The 8,185-nt window shown below is 40.1% G+C and overlaps 1 pseudogene; it reads left to right on the top strand.

Annotated features, from left to right (window-relative positions):
• The first annotated feature begins 6,074 nt into the window (after positions 1–6,074).
• Positions 6,075–7,457, top strand: LOC115021871 (uncharacterized; annotated as a pseudogene).
• Positions 7,458–8,185: the final 728 nt, after the last annotated feature.

Genomic DNA, 8,185 nt, shown 5'->3' with positions numbered 1-8,185 from the left:
CTTATTATGAGCATGGGGACAAGGCCAACAGGTTGTTAGCCTATCAACTGCGACAGGCATCATCGTCTCACCAAATTCCCCAAATTCAAACAGCTTCGGGCTTAACGATTGATCCTAAGGAAATTAATGAGTTCAAATTTTTTTACACATCACTGTATACTTCTGAAAGCACAGCTGACTCCTCACACTTGGATAGTTTCTTTAACTCTCTCGATATCCCCACCGTTCCGATGATTTGGAAAGGAATATTTCTGTTGAAGAACTCACTACAGCAGCTAAATCCATGCAATGTGGCAAAAATGTGGCTATACTGCTGAATTTTATAAGAAGTTTTTACACAAATTAGCCCCCATCTTAATTGACATGTTTAATGAATCATTTTACTCTTAAATTGCCCCAGACCCTCACAGTAACCCTCAAAGCTGCAGGGGTTGATGAGATCTGTCCAGAAATGCTGAATGCTTTGGATGTTGAGGGGCTGTCTTGGTTGACACGCCTCGTCAACATTGCATGGAAGTCTGGGACAGTGCCTCGGGGGTGGCAGACCGGGGTGGTGGTTCCCCTATTCCAGGGGTGGCCAAACCGCGGCTCTCGAGCCTCTTTGCGGCTCTTTGCAGAGTTTCATGCGGCTCTTCAGTTCATATCAAATTTTATTTGTGAGTGTGAATATGAATAGGACGTTTTATTAGAGTGGGAGAGTTCATATTCATATAAAAATGCTGCCTGACCTAGTGCAAAGTGTATTTGTGTGTATTAACAAACTGAAACTGTTTAAAACTCTTCAAAAGGGAGAATTAGCGCATTTCCCCTCTCTGCTAAAAGCAAGCTGACAAGCCGAAATGCAACATTGGTTGAAACCCTGTACGAAAACTTTGCGACCCGGTTCCATGATCTACAGCTGAAAAGGTCACAGATTACATTCCTCGTCGACCCTTTTAATGCTGAGACGGACCTGTTTGAAAGCCCCGCTAGTCCATACCTGTCAACATTGGAATTTCAAAATAAGGGAATTTTCTTGCCGGACTCCGCCCATATCTTAACAGCTCTCAGCCACCAATGTAAACGTAAACACATGAGGGAAATACATGTTTATTTAAAGTATGTCTTACTTGTACAGACATGTTTATAAGATTTCTGTATTTTATTTGATGAGTTATTATCATCAATTTATTTGATGATTGATGAGTTGTGTGGCTTTTGTTTCCCCGACGAGGACTTCCTTGCGATGGTAGAGTCGGGAAACATGTCCGCGACACTGCGACTGAAATCAACGCAGAAGCTGAAGGCTACATTATTTTTAGCGCAAACCATCGACATCTTTCCCTCAGCTTGTCATTGACAGTGTATGTTTTTGTGCCTCGTGCTTGTGCTTGGACAAATTTTCTTGCTGGCGAACATCGCTTATTCGGCCGTGTGCAATGCTAACGTCTGAATGGCACACTTTACAAAAAGCACGAGTTTGCCCGACTCTGCTTTTAATAAATAAGGGAAGGTCTCCTCCCATTTAGCTAGGTACTTACATAAAGTTTGAACTTTTTAGGCAGGTACAACTCCATCTATCTCCCGTTCACTGTGACTCTCATCATATGTTTTCGTCTTCTTCTGTGTTATTGTTCCTATTTTCTTCTTCTGTGTGTTTACTGGCGGATAACGTTTTTCAGCTCATGTTAAATATAATACTGCCACCTGCTTTACCGGAGGCCACTTTACACTTTTTTTTGAAAGGTTAAAAATACGGGATAATCCCGGCAAAAACGGGAGGGTTGACAGGTATTTAAGTAACGTAAGCGTTTAGTTTATTTAATAAAAGAGCACCTGTTCAATGAAACACTGATATCGCTATTAGTACTCGGAGACGTGTTATTCTTAAAAAATGCACGCATAAAGTTACATTCAAATTTATTAAATATATGGCTCTCAAGGAAATACATAAAAAAATATTTGGCTTTTATGGCTCTCCCAGCCAAAAAGGTTCCCGACCCCTGTCCTAGAGCTATGGGTGTTAGATTAAAACACAAAAATTAGGTCACTTCAGATGTCAAATACACTCTTCACAAGCTCATACACCCTGACACTGTTGTGGTTTACACAGACAGTTTTCTCTTTGACAAACATGTGACTTATAAGATCACAACAAACACTGTTGGGTCTTTAAAGGGACAATGATGTCACTCTTTAAACCCCAACTAATTAAAGGCCCTGTCATACATATCCGTATGACAGAAACGTATGCCTGCGCATAAGAAATATCGGCAATAGGTTGATATAAATTAAGGGTAAGTTGTGATCGTTTGAAGGACGCAGACGATACGCCGAACACGCCAGACATACACAGTTCCGTATGGTAGAAACGTATGCCGGCGTATATGAAAATTAGCTCAAAATGTGTCAGAGTCCAAATACGTCCAACTTTTCCACAGCGGTGTTGTAGCTGACGCATACATAACGAATACATAACAAATTATTATACGTATGTCAAACATTGATAGCTTATCACTTACCTATTGAAAACGTATCAGAGCGTCTGGCCAACGTAGCTGGAAAAGTGGCAATTGGTTCACGTCATGTTGATGCTGGAGAACGGCTAAAATGCTGAACACTAGCTGTACTGTAGAAACACGTTTAATAAGTTACTCCTGTCGTCAGGCATAATCTTAACAGAGTAGGAATAGAGTATCCACTCGTTATCAATAAATTGGCTGTAGGATTCACCGTCAGCTGACGTAGCCTATATCTAACATACCTCTAACGTAGTCACGTAGGTATTCACATAGGTATTTACGTAGGTAAGTATTCACGTACTGTATTTACGTAGGTAAATATTCACGTACGTATTCCGTATTCACGTATGTCTAACGTAACGTAACCTCTGCATAACTAGAAAACACGTTGGGTACGTCCGGTCATTTTGAACATGCTCAAAATATCAGCGTTCAACAACGCACCCCAGCGTAACACAGTGAGCTCTTAACGAATACAACTTATACCTTACCTTATATCAACGTAAACCAGCGTGTTGCCGATATTTTGTATACACCATATTTTTGTACATCTTATGCATTCGTTGGGCATTCGTAAGTGATGCGCTATCAATAGGTTAGACATGCATATCTGTATATGTTCACTTTTCCGATCTGATGAAAAGGACTCTAACAAATTTTCGTATGCGCCGGCATACGTTTCTGTCATACGGATATGTGTGACAGGGCCTTAACATATATACACAACCTGACTGAACATTAATGGAACAGTCCTTTTATTATCAGAACAAATGCACTCGCAGTAGAATAACTGTTCACACACGCACATACAGTGCCCTCCAGAATTATTGGCACCCCTTTAGTAAAAATTAGCAAAACAGGCTGTAAAATGTATTTTACTGTTTATCGTCTTGGCCTTTCACTCAAAATATTCACACAAATTTGACCTTTTCACTGAAGTAAAATTATTGAAAGAAATTCTTATTTTGACTTTAAATAAATATTTTTCTCCAAAACATGTGTGCCACAATTATTGGCACCCCTTCATTTAATATTTTGTGCAGCCTCCTTTTGCCAGGATTACAGCTCTGAGTCTTCTCCTGTAATGCCTGATGAGGTTGGTGAACACATGACATGGGATCTGAGACCATTCCTCCACACACAATCCCTCCAGATCCTTCAGATTCCGAGGTTGACGCTTGTGGACTCTCCTCTTCAGCTCATCCCACACATTTTCTATAGGATTTAGGTCCGGGGACTGTGATGGCCATGGCAAAACCATTATTCTGTGGTCAGTAAACCATTGTTGTGTAGATTTTGAGGTGTGCTTTGGATCATTGTCCTGTTGGAAGGTCCAACCACGGCCCATTTTAAGCTTCCTGGCAGAGGCTGTTAGGTTTTCATTTAATATCGGCTGGTATTTGATAGAATCCATGATACCATGTATCCTAACAAGATGTCCAGGGCCTTTGGAAGAAAAACAGCCCCACAACATCAAAGATCCACCACCATACTTCACAGTGGGTATGAGGTGCTTTTCTGTAAGGCTATCTTTCTATCTACGCCAAACCCACCTTTGACGTTTGTTGCCAAAAAGCTCTATTTTGGTCTCATCTGACCATATAACCCTGTCCCAATCAAAGTCCCAGTAACGTTTGGCAAACTGTAGGCGCTTTAGTTTGTTGTTAATTGACAGCAATGTCTTTTTTCTGCCAACCCTCCACTTTCTGACCCCAAGACTCAACTAACCTCTGCAATTCTCCATCTGTGATCCTTGGAGATTCTTTTGCCAGTCGAACCATCCTCCTCACGGTGTGTGGCGTCAATGTACACACACGTCCTCTTCAAGGCTGATTCTTAACATCCCTGTTGCTTTAAACTTATTAATTATTGCCCTGATAGTGGAAATGGGCATTTTCAACTGTTTCAAGATGTTCTTATATCCATTTCCTAATTTGAGCAGTTCAACAGCTTTTTGTTGCAGATCATCACTGTGTTCTCGGGTCTTTCCCATAGTGAAGAATGACAAAGAGAATTTTGGCCTGTATCACCTCATATTAATACCCCAGTGAAACAGGAAGTCATGGTTGACCACTTAGGAGTTCCTAATCAAACAGGTGAACCTAAAGATGTAACATATGACTGGAAATATACTTCAGTTAGATTTTTATCATAGGATTTTCTAGGGGTGCCAATAATTGTGGCACAGATGTTTTGGAGAAAAATATTTATTCAAAGTCAACATTTATTTTTTCTTTCAATAATTTTACTTCAGTGAAAAGGTCAGATTTTTGTGAATATTTTGAATGAAAGGCCAAGATGATAAACAATAAAATACATTTTACAGCCTGTTTTGCTCATTTTTACTAAAGGGGTGCCAATAATTCCGGAGGGCACTGTACTGTAATGTAAAAATATATTAATATATTAACAACAATATTTGAATAAAGTGTGTAAAAACAAGTGCACTTCCTCCTGTCCATAAAGACAACAGTATACAAAATAAAAGAACACTAATGTTTGCCTGTTGGTTCACAGCTCATTGCTTTATTTCAACCCAAGCTTCATACAGCCAATTCAGAATAATGCTAAACTGTGTTTACATAAAGCAGAAACATAATCAGCATGTTGGGCAGTGATACTGACAGCCAGACTTGACTTTCCTGTTAGAGCCTTATTCTTATTGAATTTACAGAAAAACAGCCAACTTTAATAGTCACACAACACTAGTCACAACTCTTCTCAACTGATATAAATGTTCTGCTCAAATGTAATTTGTATCTTGTGGGAGTGTGTATAAACGAGGAGACGGTAGACAAGCTGTCAAGTCAAAAGGTTAACTTCCCAACAACAACAACAGTGATACAGCGGCAGTAGTAAATCATCTCTCCCGAACTTATATTCATATATATATATTCATATTATACTGCTGAAACATCTGAATCAGGCACTCGAGAAAATTAAACCCAGCTTTACGGTAAGCCCGTCATTTCCGTTTTTTTTTATAGTTATGTGTTGCTGGTAGCATACGTCTTCAGCTGCTGTAGCTCGATTCAGTTAAGGTTGCTATATTCTTGATCACATTGGCTAATTACCTGTCATTTATCTAAACCTACACTTGTACTTCCTAAGCACTTACAACTCTCTCCTTATCTCTTATCTCTTATCTCTTAGCGACTCTCGCTAAATCCTCAGTTCTCCTCTCCTTTCGGCTCTGCTAACGTTAGCTGCTGTAGCTCGGCAGCTAGCGATGGCATCTCCCTCTTCCTCTTCTGCTCTCTCCTGCTCGGTGTGTTTCATGTTTAGTTATTGCTCTGCCTCCTTTAGTGATAATGGTATGTTTATTAAATGTAGTTTATCCACAGGGTTGGAGGCGAATTTAAGAGGGATAGATGAGCGGCTCCGTACCATGGTTAGTCAGCGGTTAGCAAATGTAGCTGTTAGCAAGTCCCCTGTAGCCGGTGCGGGCCGACCAGTGATATCTCCTGTTAGCTGTCCTAATTTGTACGTGTTAACGATAAATCCTCCATGACAGCCAAAGTCAGTCTTGGAGTCCCGCAAGGTTCTGTACTTGGACCGATTCTATTCACCTTATATATGCTTCCTTTGGGCAATATTATAAGGAACCACTCTATAAACCTTCATTGTTATGCGGATGATACCCAATTATATCTATCAATTAAATCAGATGAAACCAATCAATTAGCTAAACTTCAAGCATGCCTTAAGGACATAAAAACTTGGATGTCTAGCAACTTTTTGATGTTAAACACAGACAAAACTGAAGTTATTATACTTGGCCCTAAACACCTCCGAAACGCATTTTCTAAAGACATAGAAGCTCTGGATGGCATAAATTTGGCCTCCAGCACCACCGTAATCTTGGCGTTATCTTTGATCAGGATCTGTCTTTTAACTCCCACATAAAACAAATCTCAAGGACTGCCTTCTTTCATTTATGTAACATTGCTAAAATAAGACACATCCTGTCTCAAAATTATGCAGAAAAACTAGTCCATGCATTTGTTACTTAAAGGCTGGATTACTGCAACTCATTGTTATCAGGTTGTCCCAAAAAGTTGCTTAAGACTCTTAAGTTGATCCAAAATGCAGCGGCACGTGTATTGACAAGAACTAGGAAATGGGATCATATTACTCCTGTATTAGCTGCTCTGCACTGGCTCCCGGTAAAATACAGAATAGAATTCAAAATCCTTCTCATGACTTACAAAGCAATTAATGGTCAGGCTCCAGCATATCTTAAAGATCTCATAGTACCTTATAAACCAACTAGAGCATTGCCCTCCCAGAATGCAGGGTTAGTTGTACTTGAATCTCTAAGAGCACAATGGGAGTCTCATGTGGCAGGTTGCCACTGATAAAGTTTACGCCAGGATCAGGAATCGTGGCTGCGCCTGCTGCCCTGGTCCTGCTGGACACCGGGAAGCCTTTTTGACATTTTCCTGGATTCATCCAAACATTCTCTTTTTCAACACAACATAATTTCTGTCAAATGTTGTATTTGTACTATGTTGTTTATCCTGTACACACGACATCTATTGCACGTCTGTCCGTCCTGGGAGAGGGATCCCTCCTCAGTTGCTCTCCCTGAGGTTTCTTCCATTTTTCTCCCTTTAATTATGGGGTTTCTTTTAGGAAGTTTTTCCTTGTGCGATGCGAGGGTCTAAGGACAGAGGGTGTCGTAACCTGTACAGTCTGTAAAGCACACTGAGACAAATGTAGAATTTGTGATATTGGGCTATACAAATACATTCGATTTGATTTGATTTAAATACTTCATCTACACTTTCCCTATCTCTGACTGTAACTGTTGTGTCGTCTGCGTACTAGTACAATAAACTCACCTGCCCGTCCGTTAACTCTATGCCCCTAATATTCCCATTGTGCCTCAATAGTGCCGCCAGCGGCTCTGCTGACTGCAAGTACAGCAGAGCTGACAGCGGACACCCTGTCTAACAGATCTCTCTAATCAAAATGTGTCCGTGATTATCCCGTTTATCTTCACACAAATGACTGCTCTATCGTACATTCTCCTAATCCATCCTATTATCCCATCCCCAAACCCCATTTTCTCTAACATCCTGTATACATATCTGTGATCTACTGTGTCAAAAGCCTAATTTTAAATCTAAACTCAAAACTATGCCTTCTCTCTGTCCTTTCATTTGTTGCATTGTGTCCCTGATGCTACTAACTGTGTCTGCGATGTCCCTATCTGGTATACTATATGCCTGTTTGTTTCCCTCCACCGACCCTATAACTCCCTTTATCCTGTTAGCTAACACCCGTGCTCGTATTTTGTAATTATTGTTTAACATACTGAGTGAGCTTTAATTTTCAAATCTTTCTCTATCTCCTTTCTTATATACAGTATATCTCAAAAGTGAGTACACCCTTTAGATTTTTGCAAATATTCTGTTATATCCTTTCAGGGGATAACATTATCCTACTGAAACTTTGATATAACTTAAAGTAGTCAGTGTGCTGCTTGAATAACAGTATAGATTTATTGTCCTTTGAAAATTACTCAGTACACAGCTGTTAATGTCTAAACAGCTGGCAACAAAAGTGAGTACACCCCATAGTGAACATGTCTAAATTGTGCCCAAAGTGTCAATATTTTGTGTGACCACCATTGTTATCTAGCACTGCTTTAACCCTCCTGGGCATGGAATTCACCAGAG

Source organism: Cottoperca gobio, chromosome 2 (genome assembly GCF_900634415.1).
Source record: "Cottoperca gobio chromosome 2, fCotGob3.1, whole genome shotgun sequence".
Taxonomy (NCBI): domain Eukaryota; kingdom Metazoa; phylum Chordata; class Actinopteri; order Perciformes; family Bovichtidae; genus Cottoperca; species Cottoperca gobio.
Note: the sequence above shows the minus strand (reverse complement) of the source record. Positions and strands in the feature narration are given on the sequence as shown.